Source organism: Protobothrops mucrosquamatus, unplaced genomic scaffold (assembly GCF_001527695.2).
Source record: "Protobothrops mucrosquamatus isolate PMUCROS unplaced genomic scaffold, P.Mucros_1.0 scaffold_202, whole genome shotgun sequence".
Lineage (NCBI taxonomy): Eukaryota > Metazoa > Chordata > Lepidosauria > Squamata > Viperidae > Protobothrops > Protobothrops mucrosquamatus.
In genome coordinates, this window is record NW_015386278.1 from 144,750 (window position 1) to 165,508 (window position 20,759).

General features: G+C 35.7%; 1 protein-coding gene and 1 long non-coding RNA gene across 2 annotated transcripts in view; one reads left to right on the plus strand and one right to left on the minus strand.

The window, feature by feature from the left end:
- The window catches only part of AVEN (apoptosis and caspase activation inhibitor), a 126,413-nt gene that overhangs the window by 52,930 nt on the left and 52,724 nt on the right, over positions 1-20,759 (minus strand). The window lies entirely within an intron of this gene.
- LOC107296440 lies at positions 4,858-8,859 on the plus strand. The gene is made up of 3 exons (XR_001549095.1): positions 4,858-5,118; positions 7,395-7,614; positions 8,632-8,859. It is a non-coding gene; the product is annotated as an uncharacterized LOC107296440 (long non-coding RNA).

Genomic DNA, 20,759 nt, shown 5'->3' on the forward strand with positions numbered 1-20,759 from the left:
GTTCAGTGAATTAGCAAGGCTTCTGTCTGAACCACTTCCAAATGTCATTTTCTTCTCAATTTAAAAGACTTTTCAACCCCTTTTGCCTAAGTAATGTGGTTCCTGTACATCTCTATCAAGGCCATCTTTTATACTCTCTACAGAATGGGCATTTGCTATAATTTATCTACAACTGCTTTAATGTTGCTGGTATTCAACAAACTGAATAATGAAATTGCTAAAATGTTGTAATTATGGAAGGACTCTGGAGACTGGCATTGCATAAGTGAAAGTTTTATCACAATGCTGTTTTATTTATCTGTTTTGCTGACTGTTACACTACGAAGAAATGACACAAATAAATACAAATAAATATCTTTAACTCACAAAGAAACAGTTTTCCAGTCTTCTACTATATAATCATAAACTTTCATCATCATCTGGTTTCTCTGTAGATCATGTACATTTTTCTCATATTATTATCAAATGCAACCTCTTCACATAGGCCAGCAAGATTTAAAAAGGTAGGGCAGATTAATCCAGCAATGTAGCCATATTGTGCTTCTAGAGTCATTTGGCAATCCCTGAGGAATGACTAGCTTTTGGCATCATAAATAAGAAATCATTCAGATTTCCTTGCCTGAAATAGGGTTCCAAGGAGCTATATTTTTCAAGTTGTAATGGCAAACTATATAGGTAAGGAAGGCTGAGAAATGTCTCTTAATATTTTTTTTATCTGTCTAGAGAAAGATTCCACAGCTTTATGTTAAGCTCTTCTACTCTAAGGATTTTATTGCTTTTTAGGAGTTAATATCTACAGCTACATCAAACTCTCAATTTTTCTTGTAGCTTCATGAGATAGACATTTTATTAAGTCATATTATTCCTACTTTTCCTTGTGGGTTATTTTTTTTTAAAAAAAATATTTATTTACTACAAATGCTTTTATGCTGTATCTATCGTTATGAGTCTAAGGGACTTTACAACAAAGAATGTAATTCACAAAATATCAAACAATCAAGCCTACCAAATTTTATGTTGCAATACCATTAACATAGATCATTACACCTTAAAACAAAAACAAATTTCCTTGCAATGCAAAAGCAGCCGGATTCCTTCCAAACATCTATCTTGCCTAAATCTCAAAGACACATTGAAAAATCCACATACTGCATTTAAAAACTCCCTGAATATTAGATAGGAGTTTGCAATTCTTATATTTGGTGGAAAATTATTCCCAAGAGAGGACTTGCTGCTCTGAATCCTCACCTCTGAGTCTCCTGGACTTACCTCCTACAGGAACTGGGGACTTGGATGTGAGCATGTTAGGCAAACAGCCAGTACTAGGGCATTCGTTTCAATGTTATTTCTCATTGTGTGCCCACTTACTCTCTTGTAATCCCTTCCTCTCCAAAAATGTAATTATCTTAGCAGAAGGGTGAGCATTCAAAAACATGGAAGAATGCGGGGGAAAAGGAAAGCTGAAGTAAAATTATAAGCACAATTACAGACCACTTCATTTAGTGGTCACTAAGTTACTGGTCTTAATGGTGGTTGCTAAATGAGGACTCCTGAATTATAAGCAGGTAAAATCCCAAATCTGCTTTTCAAAAGGCAGTTGGACTCTCTTAGGTTTTTCTTGAAAATGTTTTGCCTGTCATCCAAGAAGCTTCTTTAGTTCTGAATTCCCCACCATTCAGCCAGAACTGAAGAAGCTTCTTGGATGAGAAGTGAAACATTTTCACGTCCAGTTGCCTCTTGAAAAGCACCTTTGGTACAACCATGAACTTGATGATAGAGAATCTCCATAGATATTAAGCAGGTAAAATCTATTTAGAGTACACAATCTTAAAGATAGGGAGGCACCAAAGTATGTAGGCCTTTATGTGTAATCACCAACATCCTGAATCTCACCCAGAAACAAACTGACAACCAGTACAGCACCTGCAACTGGTATCTAATTAGCATGTAGACCACTGCACTTTGTCACAGGTATAGTTTTCATATACTTATTGCAAGTGCTCCTTTGAAATATCTTCAAAGGAAGCCCCATTAAGAGTACACTATAGTAGAGTATACTATAGTCCACTTCTAAGGTGTGCAGTTAACAATAACAATATATACAACGGATAAAATCACAGCAACCCCTTGTGAGGTGGAGGCCAGCATGATTGTACTCAGCTCACTCCACTCCGTTTTAACATATTTTCCTATTAAGATTTGTATACTAAATTAATATAAATGCTAGGAACATTTAGTTACATCACAAAATAATTAAATTAAAATCACTTGCCTTATTGTTGTCTATAATATGAAAAGGATGATTAGAGAAGAGAATCACATATGATTCCATCACTATATTCTCAGATAAGCTAAGACAATTTTTCCATTTTAAATATAAGTTTAATTATAACAGACTGGGGAAATGCTTTGAACAATATACTCTGACCTTAGCAAAGCATTTGAGAGTCCTTCAAGATATCCTCAATAACCAAATGATTAAATACAGGCTAGAAGATCCACCTGTTATTGGATTCATAATCGTATGAATGATTGCAGCCTGAGAATACTCATAAATGGTTCCATAAAAGCTCAGAGAATACTGCCGAGTGGAATGCCAGCGGGCTGTTCTGGGCCCTCTGTTGTTCAACACTTTTATTAATGATCTGGATAAAAAGATAGAAGGCATCATTATTAAAGTTGCAGATGACAGAAAATTATAAGGAAGAGATGGCATTTTCACAGAAAAATATTCAAAAATATCTACACAGGGTTGAGTAATGGATTAAACAAGCAGAATGAATTTTAATACATTTACTGAGAAATGTAAAGTCTTGCATTTGAAAAAAATGAAAAGCACAGGTATAGGTTAGGGAACTTAGTTCAGTAATAATACCTGCAAAAATGATCTGGATGTTCTAGGATCAGCTCTACTTCAGTATCACCCAACAGGATGATGCAGCTGATTAAAAAGGCAAATGCTGTTTTGGGATGTATTAATCAGAGTAAAGAATGCAGCTATGGGAAGTAACTGTTCCACTTTATTCTGCCTTGGCCAGGACTCACTTGGAACATTGTTCCAGTTCTGAACGCCATGGTCTAAAAACGTTTTCAACAGTCTAGAGAGAGTTTAGATGAGGGCTACCAAAATAATGAAAAAACTGGAAAGGTCTTTCTCATGTCTTGTGAGGAATGGTTAAGGAACCAGGAATGAGGTATGTATAAAGAAGAAATGACTGAGATAAGATATCCTTCAAATATCCAAAGGTTCTTTATATTTACCCTCTTTTGTTACCGAGAGCAACAATGGGTTGAAACTGCAGGGAAATAAGTTCTGGGTATATATTAAGAGCAATTTCCAGATGGTAAGGGTTGCTAATCAGTGAAAAGTCTGCCTCATGAAGTGGTACATTCTCTTCACTGGAGGTCTTCAGAGACAGACCGAACAGCCATCCGTCCAAAATGCTTTAGCAGAACCTGGATCAAGCAAGAATTTGGACTAGATCTTGTAACTTATTTGAAGAAAACTTACATTTCCTCTTAGGAAACAGAATAATAGTAGCAGCAACATCATGAATAATATATAGTCGTATATGTCAAATCAACCTTTATTGTCAAAGTACAACATGTGTACAATGAGATAAGCTAAGCCTCCCTTCATGCACCCCCCCGACACAACTCACAGTGACAACAAACACACAATCTTATTACACCACATGAACTTATTGCACAACGCGCTGGCCCCGCAAGTCTATCGTACATGGAGTTATTTCCCATTCAGGAGTCTGACAGCCCATGGGTAGAAACTGTTCTTCAGCCTGTTGGTGCAGCTGGCTATGCTTCTATAGTTCCTGCCCGATGGTAGGAGAGTAAAGAAGTGCTGACCAGGGTGCATACAAAATCCCCCAAATTTCTGATAGCTTATGACATTTTATCCAGTTCCCTTAGACAAAAATAATAGAACATACAGAAAATTAAATCAAATGTTAAAATTACAGCTTTAGGAAAGATTTAATTCAGTTAGACAGTAATCACATATTCAGCTCACAAAATAGAATGATTTAAATGGAAATACTAAATAATTACTTTATCTGCCCTAAGTCCTCACAAAGCAAGAATTTCAAAAAATATAATATGTATATATAATTGGCAAAAAAAATTACAAAGAAAAAGAACTAAATATCTGTTATTTGAACAGCAGATCTCCTTCAAATGTATATACCTTCACCTTTTTTGCTTCCATTTAGATCATCACACACACACACACACACACACACACACACACACACACAACCTGTTAAAATCCAGTAACATATAATTTTTTTATTCAGTTATGTTTCCAAGGGTATAAATGTTTATATGCCTGAATGGACATTTTTATGTGGGTTCAAGGATCTGACTGAAGCAGGTAGGGCTACCCAGGTTCCTTGGGTTTTGCAGCCCCCTTTTAAACTACAGTTTGCAAAGTTTGGAAGAAATAGTTTGGGTATCAGCCAAATTTCAGTGGCAAGCACTTTTACTTTTTCAGCTTCACTCCTAGAAAGTGAGTTTATATTCTTTTGTGGGGGCAGTTTGCGCCTCTTCTTTTGTATAGCAAAGCAGCTTGTGTTTCACCCGTTCTGATGTGTGCCTAACAATGTGCATTCCAGATACATAAGCACATCTTTATGTTACTAATTAATAGGCCTTCTGTTTATCTGCCTAGGTTAAGAAAAAAAGCTTATGAAATGAACTGGCAATTTACCATCACTTACAATTCAGAAACCTGACAGGCAACCTTGGATCGTCTTGTGATCCCCAGACAAATAAAAGCTTTTGTTTTTCTTTCTTCTATTTTTGGCCCATGGAACTTTTCCTTTTCAGAACTCATCTGATCTTTCGCTTCTGCTCTCAAAGACTTTGGTGAGTCTTTTCTCAATCTCACCAGAATCCCATAAATCCTTATGTTGGGCGCACTGCTGGTCAAACAGTCCACATTATTCTTGGATAGAAACCAGAAAGACCAGCAGTCTATTCAAAGCAGGTTATCCAAAAAACAAAATAAAATTAGAACAAAATTTATTTGGATTTCTTTTCTTCTTCCAAGTCCTTCTTCCGAACTCTCTCTGGAATTTGAATGGATGCAGATGTAAAATGAAGGTAAGGTGGGAGATATACTTGACCAGGCAACACCAAAGTCATGGCAACTGCAAGCGTGCCACAATATAGCACTTCTCTTTGCTTCTTCTTTGAAAAGTTAGTCTCTACTAACATAGCTCTCACAAATTAATCTGTTAAGATTTACTGTAAGATCCAATCATTATAAATGTTTGCCATACACTTGCTAGCACTTTGGTCAAGTTAAATTTGCTAAACATACATCCCTGGGAGGTAGGGATGAGAAAAACAGGCAGGTTTTTCTCAGCTTAGACTAGGTATATCCTCTAGGAAGCTAAGACTATGGTGTATACATAAAATGACCCATTACAATTAAATGAAGGAAGGAAGGAGAAAAGTGCTTACACTCTTGTCAGTAATTTTGCTCAGTTATGTTTGGCAAATGTAGTAGATATAATTTTGATAGCTTAAATTATTTATCAGAAATGGCATTGTTTTAGGTGGGACCAAACATTGTTTCTAATACCTATATAGCACTATTTTTTTTAATTCTGCTCTTAACACTGTAAAGGACATTTCATTTGCATTTATTCAGAACTTTATTAGTTTTGAACTGCTAAATGTCCAGATCTTAAATAACATTGGTGCATATTTTTTTCAACATTTTCATGTATGCCTGCATGCCCATACAAATGTATGGCTTTTATACGGAATCAGAAATTTTCTGCAAGCATGTGACCTGAACATTCTTTAGCATTTCAAACCCATTCCCATTTTAAAACATCGTAGTGTGATCCTGGCCTTTGTAAGAAAGATGAAGGTTATTCTGTGTAACTATTTGTCTTCATAATCACAGGTCAATTTCACAGAGGCAAAACCATACTTTAGGACCAAGCTATCTAATTTTCAGCATGTGTAAAGTGAAAAGATGTATGGATGGCATAATTAGAACAAACTTCATTAATTAAATGGAGGAATCAGTCAAGGAATTGGATATGGGACCAAAAATATGATATATATTAAAACAGTGGTCACAAGCCTATTACATTTTTTAAAAATTTCTGTTAGCAATTAGCTATCAGTGACTTTGATGTTCCACAAATGGAAGAGCTATTTCTAACTTAGCCTTTTGCTGGAACAAAAAAAGGATGTGGCTGAGTCTTTCCAAAATCTCTGGAATAAACTTTCATGGGTACAAGAAACTGCATGCAAAAAAAAAAAAATTACTTCTCTTCTGTTAGAGGAGCATTCTGTTGTTAGAATTCCTCTGTGAAGACACTCAGATGGAACATTAGTTAAGTTCTGTTAATTTTTTCTGATTCCTAGTATATGAAAGAAAATCATACCCAGGAAGCATTCAAAAGCCACATTTTAAATGGAAAAGGCAAGAGACTAGAAATTATATTGCAATCCTAAACATATATTATTAAAAAAGGAAAGAAGAAAGACTGGAGCATTCTTCTACAGAGACATGGTTAAGAGCTTTTTTTAAAGGAAACAAGATTTGGATTTGAAATATATAGTGTGAAATAAGTCAATAACCTCAGTAATTTTTCAAACAAAACTTTAAATATAATAGCAATTTTTACTATTACTATTTAGAGATATTAAGTACAAAAAAGAGAGTTTAACTTAGGGGTAAAATGCCTCCTTATAAAAATATGTTTAATTTCTTAGTAATTGGTTTTCTGAGCTGAGAAGCTATTCAACAAGGAATAGACATACAGAAGCCCGTACAATTATTTGCATTCTCTGTTTACTGATACTGCTTGACCATCAGAAGAAATAATTAGCAGATTATGTCTGGAAAATATGCTATCAGTTCAGTGGCTGACTTGAAATAGCTCATATAAAGCAACCCATTGATGCCATGCATACTCACTGTCTTGAGATATGACACAACACATACTACACCCCTGGGGAGTTTCTCCTCTGTTCGTAAGCAGCATTTCACATCTGTGTTTGACAGAAGCACAGAAGAGCATACTGTTCAACATTCCTACCAAATGCAGGCTGTGCAGGTGAAAAGTTAAAGCAGAATCTGAAGTCCATTTTTGTTGACCCTACCTTTTGAGATAACATACTTCTTCAATATACTGGATTTTTTTTTTAAACAGAAACAAGTTTTCACTATTGGAATTTATATGCAAAAGCAGATGCGATTTACTGGGTGTTCTAGCTTTCATTTAATATTTGATAAATGCTGAACACTTGAGTTAACTAGAATTGATGTCTGCCTCTATTGTCTGAAAGATGCAAAGTCCAGTTCTTGTTCTGTTAGCATCTTAAGAGAAGAGTAATTTAAGTATCACTTGCAGAGTCAACCCAAAGGATATGGAATAACTGGGAGTAAACTGGAAGCAAGCAGCCACAAGATGAAGCAGCACCAGCAAATGAGGCAGCCACACAGACAGTAGAGAAAAAGAAATTGGAAAGCTAGTGTGCAGAATGCATTTCTAATAGAAAAAGCTTCCTACCTGGGGAGCCAGTCTCAGTATTTGGAGAGACTGCATCCACAAATTATCGATCATCTGCTAGGTAAGTTTGTCTTTTGAATAAGATAATTTAGCTTTTCTAAGAAGAAGAATACTGCTTTGGTTTGTCATACTAGTGATTTCAAACCTGTAAGGTGATCTGTTTGGTTTTTGCTCCATTTGTTAAGACTATTCAAATAACTGATTTTATATGCTGTTTTGAAATCCATTACATTCCTTTAATTGGGTTTGCCTAGAATTGTTTGTCAAGATTCCAGTTCTCTATTACTGTTTATTTAAAGCTAGGAAATGAAGAAATAATACCCACATATGTAAAGCTAAAGCATTATTATGATTTACCAAGTAATACTTATTGTACTTCAATAATTAATGTAAACTATTAAAGCAGAAACTAGAGTAACAATATTACATTTTAAAGAGGTATTTTATTAAAACAAGAGCCATGCTTAAAATATACTCAGAAAGCAATCCAAAGCATCAGTTATGGTTAGCTGTAATGCTATAGTAACTGATGTGAAAGCATAGTGTTAAACAATGCAAGCTTAACATACAGTTTAAATGTAAGTTGAAGATAACAGTTCAGCAGCTTTAACTGTCTTACAAATGAAGCTCAAGAATGTACATTTATATTTAAATTAGTCAATTAGATAAACAGACTAGAAACATATAAGAGAGCCAAAGATCTCTGTTAAAATGTTTAAAATGGGATGTGCAAGATGTATATATCACTTCATAGATCAAATTTAAAATATGCAAGGTCTTCATTTTTTAAAAATAATATATTAATCTAAAGACTGACAGCCTAGTGAGGTTCTTGTTAAAAGCATTTGGACTGGCAAAACACTTAAGTATTTATCTTCCCAGTAACAGTTAAGAAAGCATCTTATCCAAATTATATCACAGGAAAAACATATTTTCACTTTAAAAAACATTACATATTTTGCTGATTTTAATTATATGATTTTGCTCTCTCCTATACTCTCTCTGTTTATTTATAATATTGTGATTTACCCTCTCTTTCCTCATGCTTCTCAACTGCTTCGCCTTCTTCCTTATCAAGTACAAACACACATATGCTCAAAGCATTATGAAGTGCTTAATAATGATGAAGTGAACACGATGGCCGGAGGGGACAAAAAATTGCCCACTGTCTGACCAGATGCTCAGGATCCTACCAGACTGTCAGGCTACAGTCGCATTAAAAGATTTGTAGCTGTTTATAATCCAATTAACACTTTCACTGTGTGTATGTAATCCTCCCACCAATGTCTTTTCCCATAATAAAAAGAAAAGTCCGATTTTCTGAGTTTGCTTGCCCAGCTGTTCACTGCAACATGTGCAAGGAAGTTTATTGGTATGTGTTTCTTTGGATGTCTGAACTCCAAAAGGGCTAGAAGTGTTTAAGTTTGTCTCTACTTTCATGAGAGGGTTCTCTTCAAATTACGAATAGTGTTCTTTGTTGCTTAGAGCTCCCTCGAAGCAGGAAAATTGTAACTCATGTGCACACGAGACTATAATTTACCAATCTTGAACTTAAAACCTAACAGCCAAAGTGGCAAAGCTTTTTGTGGCTTAGTTATAAGCATTAAGCTGCAGAAATTTTTAGGAGACTGAATCACTGCAACTTAGTAAGAGGTCAGAAACTAAATCTCTAAATCAATCTTCAAAAGGTTGCTTATTGCCGGAAGGGAAAAGGACAATATCTTTTAATAGATAATTTCAGTTAAAACAATTTACCCAAGACTCAGGTTATTTTTCCAAATTATTAAAACACACATAATCTGTGCATAAAACAAAATATCCAGTGAAAAGTACTAAAATAGCCCTATTCATTTCAGAAATCTCATATAATGTATACTCCCATTTTATCAAAGGCACCATTTAAACAAAAGCAACTTTAAAACAATGAAACAAAACAACATTAATAATGTAGCTGGTATTTTAGTGGCTATCTCTTAAATTTGAAGTATAATATTAAACTACTGAAAGTTATCAGTTAAGGAACTCAAAATAAAATCCTGTTTTTCCCTTAAGGGTTTGTTCACACAAAAATGCAGCACTAATCTGATACACTCACCACCTTTCCAAGTTTCTCATAAGGTGGAATGAACAGATTACAGGCCACGTCACCTTACCCAAAGGCACAATCAACATTTTAAACACACCTGACTATCTTCAGTTAACAGCAAACACAATTTTAATTACAAATATTGGCCTCAGATGGTCCTTACACAACTTCCAAGAGCAATGATGACTAAAGTACTGTACTATAACTAACCCTTAATGCGGTATTTAATCAAGACATAGAATATAGCAATTCAGCTGAAACAACCAATAATGAGAGACAGATTAGTTCACTTATCACTAGTAGAGCCTTAGATGTCCATAAATTCAAGTTCATTATTTCAATACAAAAATCATAAATTCCCCTTGTTTTTCAGTCTAATAATGCAACAGTTACAGTTGTAATTACATATTGTCCCCAATTATACCCCCAAAAAGATTTTTCTGGACTCGACTTACCCCATTTTAAAAAAAATATTCTTTGATACACATTTTAACATTTTGCAACTTTACATAATGTTTACATAATAATGATGTTCGCTAATGTATTATTGTGTCATGATATTAACGGTCACCTTAAAATGTAGTTAAATGATGTTCATATATTCAAAATTACTGTTCAGTGTTCTAACACCTATAACACTTCATCTAGAAACAGTTAACATATTTTAAAAATAAAAGAAATTGGCAAAGATATGTGTTACAGAAGAATCCAAGTAATGGTAGTGAAAAGGAGAAAACGTATTCAGAATGCAGAACCCGAAGCATATTTAATAATATGTAAAAATTTCAGGAAAAATAAAATAGAATTTAGTAATAAATCACATGTGAAAATTAATCCAGCTATTTAAAATTTCAGCTTTTCTTAAGTTTCATCTTGATGAAAAATGTCTGTTTTTTGCAATTCACACTGCTAGGGAGGAAAAAGATTAACATAACATAGGAAACGTGAAATCTTTTCTTCAAAATTGAATGAGAAAAAGACAGCTGTAAGAGCCTTCCACTATTACTACCATTGTCAGGATGGATGGGCATTACAAGTGTAAACATAGTTTCACAGTACAGAACATATCTACTATTGATAAAATAAATTATAGTAGAGGCTACATTTTAATATAAGACTATTGGCATTTTTTATTAATACCCCTGAACAGCTTTTCATTATGGAGAATGTATCAGTGGGATTGTAGTACAAAAAACTAAACCAAACAATCTGAATACTCATTACCTGGTGAGTTCACACACAAAGTTAAATCCCAGTGCTAATATTTTTAAACTCTGCTTGAAGATAATGTTAAGCTAAAGGTAAGCAAAGCATACTTGCATGTTCAAATCGGGCTACTGATCATTGTAAATAATCTGCACCTAAAATTATATAAAAAAGAAGAAAATACCATGCAGTAAAGTATTACTAAGCTTGCATAAAATTATGTTATATTTTTCATATGAACTCCTTTAGCAGGCCCAGAGCAAATATATCACATTTTGCTTCTTCAAATTCAGCAAAGCAAAATAGCAAGAATAAAGAAATAGAGATACACAATTTCTCATCGTAAGAGAAAGCTATATTTTCAAGAAAAAGAAGTAAACTTTCTTTCTCTAGGGAAAAAAAGGCTTTCATTTACCATATCAGCATTTTGGTGGATAAAATAGACAACTCTTTCCCACATGCAAAGCACCGAGTAGGATAAGGTGAAAGAAAGTGGATATTTTAGGGAAGCATCATTATTTTATGAATAAAAAAGCAGATTAATAGCATAACACATCTTCTGTTACTATTTTGTATCAGATTTTGATTGATGAAACAGAATCTTGCAAGATGGTATGTAAACATAAAACTGAATACTCAATTTTACATAATTTCTGTTTTGAATTTGGAATAGTTTCTTCTTTTTATTAAACAGGAAGCATAACTATTTAATGTGTAACTGCACACCATATACTGTAGCTACTCTTTGGAAAGCACAAATATTTATTATGCTTTTTTGATTCTCACCCAAAATATCCAAGTGAAGAGCCATAAATCAGTATATTCGCTCCTCATGGCATCAGAACCATAAGGGTGAAAATTTAAGAGTTATCATTCTAAATTATTCTTCATCTATAATTTATATTAATTTTAAGTTAGTGTGTATGTGTGTGTGTGTGTGTGTGTTTGAAATAGACTCCTGGTGATTCATGGATTAGTCCTGCAGTTTTCCTTACATTTTTATAAGTGGTTTGCCACTGCTTCCTTCTTTGGGCTCAGACTGAGTGAGTGGCCCAAGATCACCCAGTTGGTTTCTTGCCTAAGGGCTAGACCTCAACAGTCTTCCAGTTCATGGCCTTGTACTCTAAGCACTATATAAAAGTGCCCCCCCATCAACTAGAGTATCATGGGGGAGAAAAAACTAAAAAAATACACTGAAAACTACCACTGTGTCAGTTCAATTCAAAAGAACTGAAATTGTTCATAATGAAAGTAGACTAAAAATTGAGTCACTTGCTAAGCCTTCTGTCTACTTCTGTTGATGAGTTTATCAACCTTCCGTCACTTTTCAAATTTAAATGAAATGTGCTATTAAAAGAGTAGTTTTAAATGAAAGTTGTCATAAAAATTTTACGCAGAACTTATGTTTCCATTAGAATCAGGAAATGCATCTGATGATTAGCACTAAACAGAATTACAAATTATATTTGTATCAAAATATTTCAAGAAAAAATTATTACCAAGACTATAATGACAATCTGTCAACAACTGTAAGAGATCACTTTTTTAAATAAAAGAGAATATATTTTAACAAGAAATACGTATGAGGAATCATTGGGTTAAATTCACTGAAAGCAAAATCTTCTTATCAAAGATGGAGCCAACTTTTTATCAGAAAACAAACAAAAAATGATCAGAAAAGATTATTTTCTGATTGTACTATTTATTATTAGATTTATATCCCACCATTATTTAACAAGTTAAAGCAATGTATATAATTCTCCTGCCTCCTATTTTCCCCACAAAAAACAACCCTGTGATGGGGATTGGTTTGCAAATGAGTAACTGATTGAAAATCACCCAGCCAGCTTTCATATCTTAAGGGATGACAAATACTCAAAATTTCCTACTTTCAAGTGCCTTAACCACTTAAGGCTGGACTGGTACTCATAAGATTGAAACATTTTTGGCTGTCTCCCTAGAGGTGAAGATAGACAGATAGACATGTGTGTGTGTGTGTGTGTGTGTGTGTGTGTGTGTGTGTGTGTGTGTGTGTGTGATTTATTCCCAGAGGTTTGTTTCTTTTATTGCTTCAAAAAGCATAGGCTACACTCACGTAACTTTTCACATATTCTGACTTCTTCCAAACCAGTGAAAATCTTGAATGCACCATTTACAAATTCAAAGATTTGATTTAAGCCCACTAGAATTTACTGATATGAAAAATGTAACTTACCCCTATACATGATCACCATACTGTCATAGTGTATACTTTTCTCTTTGTGTAATTGTCACTGTATTTATTACCAGTAATCCAGGCCACTATGACATTTTCAGAAAATTATGGTTAAAAAAATCTAGTATGAGGTTTGAGATTAGCCCGTGAATGAATGTACTCAGGTTATTCTGTATTTTAATAGAATAGCACTGAGGGGATTTCCACAAAAAACAAAAAACTCCTATGTATTTCAAATATATGAATTTTATTTCAACACTGGAACTTTGTACTGTAATTTATTCTATCAGCAGGAGATACATCATATTGGTGATATCAATATTCACCCTGCCACATACATTTTCTCTAGAATCATTGCATTGCAGCATCTTCACACAGGATGTTTTTACGGATTTAAACAGATATTTAGTTTTCTGAGAATACATGATGTGCACAGCTTAGGCATTGCATACACATTTATGTTTACAATTGAATTTCAGTTAAAATGTTCATTATTGTTTATTATCCAAAGGGACAAGCTGTGAAAATTGAATATTTTTTACAAGAAAAAAAAAACTAAGCTGTTCAAAACTTTTAGAATCATTATAGCAAAAGATATAGCAAAAGGCAATGATATATTAAATGGCTTCAGATGCACATGTTTATGCACAAACAGAACAACATCTAGTCACTGTGCACAATAATATTAATGTTTTTATTTATTTATCAAATTTCTGAACTACTTATGTTACTAAAGTGATTCTGGGCAGTTTATAAAGAATATCATAAAATATAAAAATGTAACTAAAAAGCCCAGTTAACAACAATTAAAAACAAGGTTGAAATTTACAAACTAAAAATAAAAAAATAAAATAAAAAATAGCCTCCAGTCATCCCTGGTATTTCATAATACTCTTTGACCCACCCCCATGCTATTTAGCAGAACCAAGTCTTAACATTCTTCTGGAAGGCCAAAAAAGTGGGGGGCTTACCTCACCTCTGGAATAAGATGTTCCAAAAGGCAGAGTTAATGGCAGAGAAGGCCTCTTCCTAGATGCCACCAGTCCAAATTCTTTAATCAACGGGATCTGCAGCATGCACTCCCTGCCTGACCAGATGGGATGGGTCAATGTAATTGGGACAAGACAGTTCCTCAGGTAACTTGGTCATGCCATAAAGCAGACATATCAAACTCACGACGTCACGTGACGTCGCGCGACATATCGGAGCTTTTTTCCCATTGCCGGCAATGGGGTGGGCGTGGTTTCCTGGTGATGCATCCGGCCCGTAGGCCGGCAGTTTGACACCCCTGCCATAAAGGGTTTTAAAGCTGATAACCAACACCTTGAATTGAACCCAGAAGTAAACTGGAACACAATGCAGCTCACATAGCAGAACTCTAGCATGCACAACTTTAGGGGCACCCAGAACTGCTCGCGCCACTCTATTCTGCACTAGTTGCAGCTTCTGGAGACTGTTCAAGGTTAGCCTCATATAGTGCCTTCAAGCAACGCAAGAGGACAAACACATCACTCTAAATGGATATATACGCCTGTATATCATCTACTTACTGATGACACCTCATCCTGCCATGATGGATGCTGCCATTCAGTGGCTTCATGTAGATGTTAAAGTAGGGGCCATAGGCTGGACCTCTCATTTCCTATCAATGCCAATTGAAGGAAGGAGGTAAACCAATGCAAGATTGTGCCACCAACTCCTAGCTCCCTAGAGTTGACTCAAAAGGATATCATAGGAAATCAGGAAAAATAAGTAATTTCATTGTGAGACGCATGTACTCTCCTTCTTTGAGTGGTGTGAAGTTCTAGGGCAATACTTTAATGTATTACTTATAGAGACAAAATGAAATTGTATTATTCTTTTGCAACCTTATGTAGATTACCATCCAGATGAGCTAGTTCTATTTTATGCAGGGCCACCTTAACAGAATCTTGCATGTCTGAAAAGACAATTCTGAGATGAAGGAGGGTCCCTTCTGAGCTCCTTCTTCTGCCCATTATACAGCTATAGGTTATTCCTTCTTCTCTGACTGTTCCCTAGGCAGCATGTCTTCACTCCATTCCTCAGTCTTTCTCATATACATTACACATTTAAAGATATACATTGTTTTCCACATTTTTCAGATTCATACCTTCAACTGTGGCAATTTCCAAATCTGTTGAATTGACTGAGTATCTCACTTATAATGCTAGAGATGTTCACAGCTGTTAGCTGGAGAGCATTAGTTCCAAGAAGAGATAAAAGGAATCTGATACCTGATGTGGGAAATCTGCTGCTTTAATCTCTCCTCTCAAATACAAAAATATCACCCCAGCTATCCATCCATAAGACAACCACTCAGTCTGCAAGTATGACAATTGCAAAACTGTCATTACAGGAGCATATGCAGGCAAACCCTACAGGCATTTCAACCAGGCTACCTTACTCTGAGGACTCCTGTGATGGTGAACCTTTTAGAGAATGAGTGCCCAAAAACTGGCCCCGCCCTGCCCCACCCCGTGCCCTGCACCACCCCCTGCCCCGCCCCACTCTGCCTGCCTGCAAGGCCATTCACCGCCTCCAGGGCCCACCGTAGATTGCCCAGCAGCCCAGCAGTGCCATGGCAGCCACGCCCTCTGCCCGTGCCCCGCAGCATCAACTGTGCGCATTGGGGCGTGAGGGCAGAGTCTTGTCTACGCTGCCTGGTTGCCATGTCCTTGGCTGTGCTGCTCCGCGTGGGCCACACTCGGGGGCGACTCTCCTCCAGGGGGGCTGCTGGTGAGGAGGGGGTCGTGGGCAGAGGCAAGGCTGGGGCAATGGCATGTGTGCCCACAGAGAGTGCTCCGAGTACCGCCTCTGGCACCCGTGCCTTAGGTTCGCCACCACTGCCTTAAAGGGAAGCATAATTGATCTGATGTACACTAAAGAACTATGTTGTTTCCTTTACTGCAGCTGTCTAAGCCTTAGTTTGAGTGATTCTCTGAACAAGGTATCAGGATAATACACAGCAAAATTAGGCAGCTGTTTTGCTGTTTTGCTTCCAGAGTAAGACCAACGTTCAGTTCCAGAAGTCATGCTGACTGCTTTCCATTAGGCTCAGTAACTTGCCACTCCTGGAGAAGAAGGAAAATAGTGAGGCCTTGGCCCTAATCTAGAACTCTGCAGCTGGTTCATTGCACCTAATAATGTTAGCCCTGATTAGCTCTAACAACAAAACATCAAATAATCAACCTGGGCCATTAACCTATGAAATGATCAGCTAGTAGCAAACTATCAACACATCATTACCTAGTGATCATGTTAAATAAACAACTCTGCCTAAATATCTAAAAATTTACCTGGTTTTTGCTGAGAATATCTTGCGGTATCTCAGGTGTGAAATCCAATGTTTATGAGCATCTTCTGTTGAGAACAATTACACTGTGAAGCCTGGGAAAACTTGTCATTAATGTGGATTTGTTGACAGACCTGCAATGGGTATTTTGCTTTAGATGAGGAAAAAATGGAAAGTCAAATAGCACAAGGTATCTATCCATAATTGTATTGCAATCACAGTGCTGAGTTACATTTGACAACCCAGAGAGACACAGCTCAGTAAGAGATACATTAATGATAATCATTTAGGTTAGATGACAAAAGGCAGTAAATCCAACTGCTACTATATTTACCAGTTTAAAAAAATTAGCACTGTCCTTCTGTAAGTGCATGTTCTCCCACTATTATTTTTCATTCTTTTCTCAGTTTCACACCATAAGTATATCTGGGGGAGGAGGCAGAGAGTACCAGTTGCCATAGCACAGCACTGAATTTTTCAGTTAAGAAAATTAGCTGTTCTAAAAAAGGCACGGAAGAAGCTAAGATGGGCTCCATTATGAATACTTATTAGCAATACCATCCCGTATCAAAACACAGAATTTGTCCAGTACAAGAAGCTAAAAGTTTGGTTCTCCTGCTAGTGCAGGGGTGTCAAACTCACAATGTCACATGATGTGTCACAACGTATTGTGACATTTTTGCCATTGCCGGCAGTGGGGTGGGCACAGTTTCACTATGATGCATCCAGCCCACAGGCCAGCACTTTGACACCCCTGTGCTACTGCATCACTGACCTAATGGTGCAATCCAAAAGAATGTAACTCAAAAATTAAATCTGAAACATGTATTAAATGACAAATAATTAAAGCATGAAGATGCAGGATTGGGATATATAAAATAGAAAAACTGATACATATAGTGATAAAGAAAAACAACAGTAGATTTATATGAGATACAAGATATTACAATTCAGATATAAATACAATTATTCAAGAATTGTAAATTACAAAAAGTTCAGATTCATACTGATTAATGTGTATTAGGAATAAGGTCCACTGACCTTAATAAGCCCAGTAAAATGAATAGAATATATATAATTGTGAAGTAGTTTTGCTTTTTTTTAATTTTCCCAAACTGCCAAACCTTTCTGTTTTGTAATGTTTTTCCTTCATTCTGCCTGCCACACCAAAAATGCAGTTATTTTTTCTGAAATGACAGTATAATGGGAACTGAAACTTGTAAAAGTCCCATTCATTGTTTGGCACAATTTTAAGAATTTCCAGGGAATACTCCAGACTTGTAGAACTCTTACATAGAAATAATAGTCAACTCTGTAACTTATTATTTAACAGCAGTTGTTGAGGGACATGAATGAGAGGATAATGTTGTGCTTGTACTCTACTTGTGAGTATTCCATTGGCATCAAGCTAGTTACTGTGGCAACAGAGTGCTAGTAGGAGTATGTCAAATGTTTCAAGCTTGAAATAGCTAACCTTAGACATTGCAACCTCAGGATAAAACACCTGTACACTGAGAGTTGGATCATTACTTCAGAGAAAAAAAAAACACATTTGTATTCTACTGACCCAAGGACAAAAAATAAAGCTTCACAAATGGCTTGCTTTCTAAATTGCAGCTGCATTGGTAGGATTTCATTCGTTCATCAAATATTAGCCAATAGAAGAGCAGACACGAGTTTCCATACTTGCAGTGCCCATGTCACAAGTGTTCCTGGTGTTGCTGATTAGCAACACTTTAGATTGATAGTGCTAAATGTAAAAAATAAACAATTGTGCTTTCTTTTGTATGCTGAGCTTTGGTTGGTTGACATTTTGAAATGCAAAAGTGTGAATGCTACTGCTACTCATGCTTTATTTTGGAAGCACTTAATTCAGTGCCAAACATGGGCTGTTTTCTGGCAGCTACTGCGGGGCAACTTGATCATGCAGATAATGTGCCATCCACTCAGGCATAGGAAGGCATTAGAAAAAAAAAGCCTCCTATAGCCATGATGAGTGGCTTTGGTTATTTTTATTTTTCACTCTTTTGTGTCGTTCAGTGATTACTTATTGCCATTGCTTCTCCTTGAGCTTTTAACACGGAGGTTGTGCTGCAGAAAGTGTTCTTCTAAAACGGGCATTTAAATAGAGTATATTAATGGATTTAATGGACTTTGGTTTAGTGGACTTCAGATTTAACAGACAATTTGCTCGATTCAGAGGGTCACCACAGTTGGTACCATCTAGGCTGCTACTTACTGTACCTCTGTGGTTCTTCGTTGCCACTGGAAACTATTATGGCTTCTGGTCTAGAATCCTGGACAATCTTTTTGTTTTAAGTCTTTTCAGACTCTGATCCACACCACCTACTTCTTTCCTTATCCTCTACTTGTCCTTGATCCATCTATTTGTAGTTGTCCAATAGGTTTTGATGGCAGAAGCAGCACTTGAATCTTTATAGCTTGGGCAACTTCTTAATCCTTAAGTGAGGTTTACATTCCCTTTTGAGGGTGGGGAGAAGTTGTCAGACCATTTGTTATTTAATGGCCAATTGGCTTTGCAGAACACCTTCTTTATATAATCCAGGGGTGTCAAACTGCCGGCCCGTGGGCCGGATGCATCATAGCGAAATCGCACCCACCCATTGCCAGCAATGCCAAAAAAGTCGCAATATGTTGTGACACATCACGTGACGTTGCAAGTTTGACACGCCTGATCTAATCCATTAAACTGAAGGTTAACATGACACAAAATGATTTTGTTATGTTCTTAGGCAGGTCAAACTTTGCCAGCACAATTAATCTTTACTGTACTATATCTCAGAGTCAGAACAATGGGAACTTTCTGCCTTCAAGAAAAAAGAGGCATGATTTTTAATATTCAGTTGTTTTCTATGGGGTCCTTGGTGCTCCCTGAGCTTGGTTATTTTCTTGCAGACTGATGATGTTACCTAGTTTGGTAATGAAACATCTGCAAGAAAACAACCAAGCTCAGAGAACACCAAGGCCCCCACAGCTTAACTCTGAGACACAAATATTCTCTTCTATTGGTACTTATTTTCTATTCTGTGTCCCTTATTGACCTGGCACCATCCACGCCTGTATTCAGCAATAAATCCTGAATGTACAAAGCAAAAAATTCATACAATATCTTAAATGGAAATGCAATCAACTTGAATAGTGCTACATAACTGAAAATCATAATTACTAGATCTGTGATGAGTAGCTTTATATGAAGTGCCCCTTTAAGATTTTACTGTAAATTTGAACACAGACTACAAGGTCTATGGTCCTGTCTCTGTCCTATTTAAATTAAAAACTTTTTACAGAGTTTTCTGTTTTCTTAGTTTCAAAAGTTATCCCATTTCAGTTGTATATCTTATACAAATTTAACAATTTAAAACATTCAGGTTAGATTTCTGTAGATGTTATTACATTTTTTCTAGCAATTTTTTAATCATAAATGATGTATAAATTCTATATTAATTGCTAGATCTGTCATCTGAGGTATTTGGTCTTTATTTTATTATCTCATCTCTTTTAAAATTAAACAATGAAAAAGTAAGGTGATGTTCAAAGGTTACAAAGATGAAGAGGAGGTTGACAAAATGAAATACCGTGAAAGTAGAATGGATAATTAATGTGATGTCTAGTATGAATGAGAGGACAGGTGGGTAGTAAAAGAAACAAGCAACACGACACTAGAGCATTATTACTGAAAACTATGCTTATTTCTGAATCATAGTTGCTTAGGAGGCACGGGTCACAACAAAGTATTCAGCACAACTTCAGAATTCGTACTGAATAATTTATCATATTTGCTCTTTCAACAGTAATAAGAACATGTTGTGCTTCACATAATCTATTATACTCATTAAGGAAAAGTAAAATTCCCTTGTTCCAGACTGAAGCATTCAGATTCAATTTTAGCAGATGTGACAGCAAAGGGGAACTGCAACATTTGCATATATCAATACAAATAGATAGGAAATGTGCCTTAAAAATGTATAATAACACAGGACCATATTGTAGAACAATGTGAAAATGCTTGATTAATAATGTCTAATTTGCATATTAATTCATCATTTTAAATTTAATTATGCTCACTGCTCATTTTACTTATTTAAAAACAAAATGAAATGCATTGTAAACAGCCTCCCATATACATGAATTGAGTATATTAAAACATGTAGTCCAGATTGTCTGTCATTATTACACTAACAGCACAACCCTATCATGTCTATTCAAAAGATGCTCCCAGGAATTCATCTGGGCTTACTCCTAGTACTGAATTATAAACATTTAAGAGGAAAAAAAATGCCCTAACACCCACATTTACCAGTCACTCTTACCTTCTATATTATTGCCTATTAGAGGATACTATGGATGGTGTATATCTCAATTTCA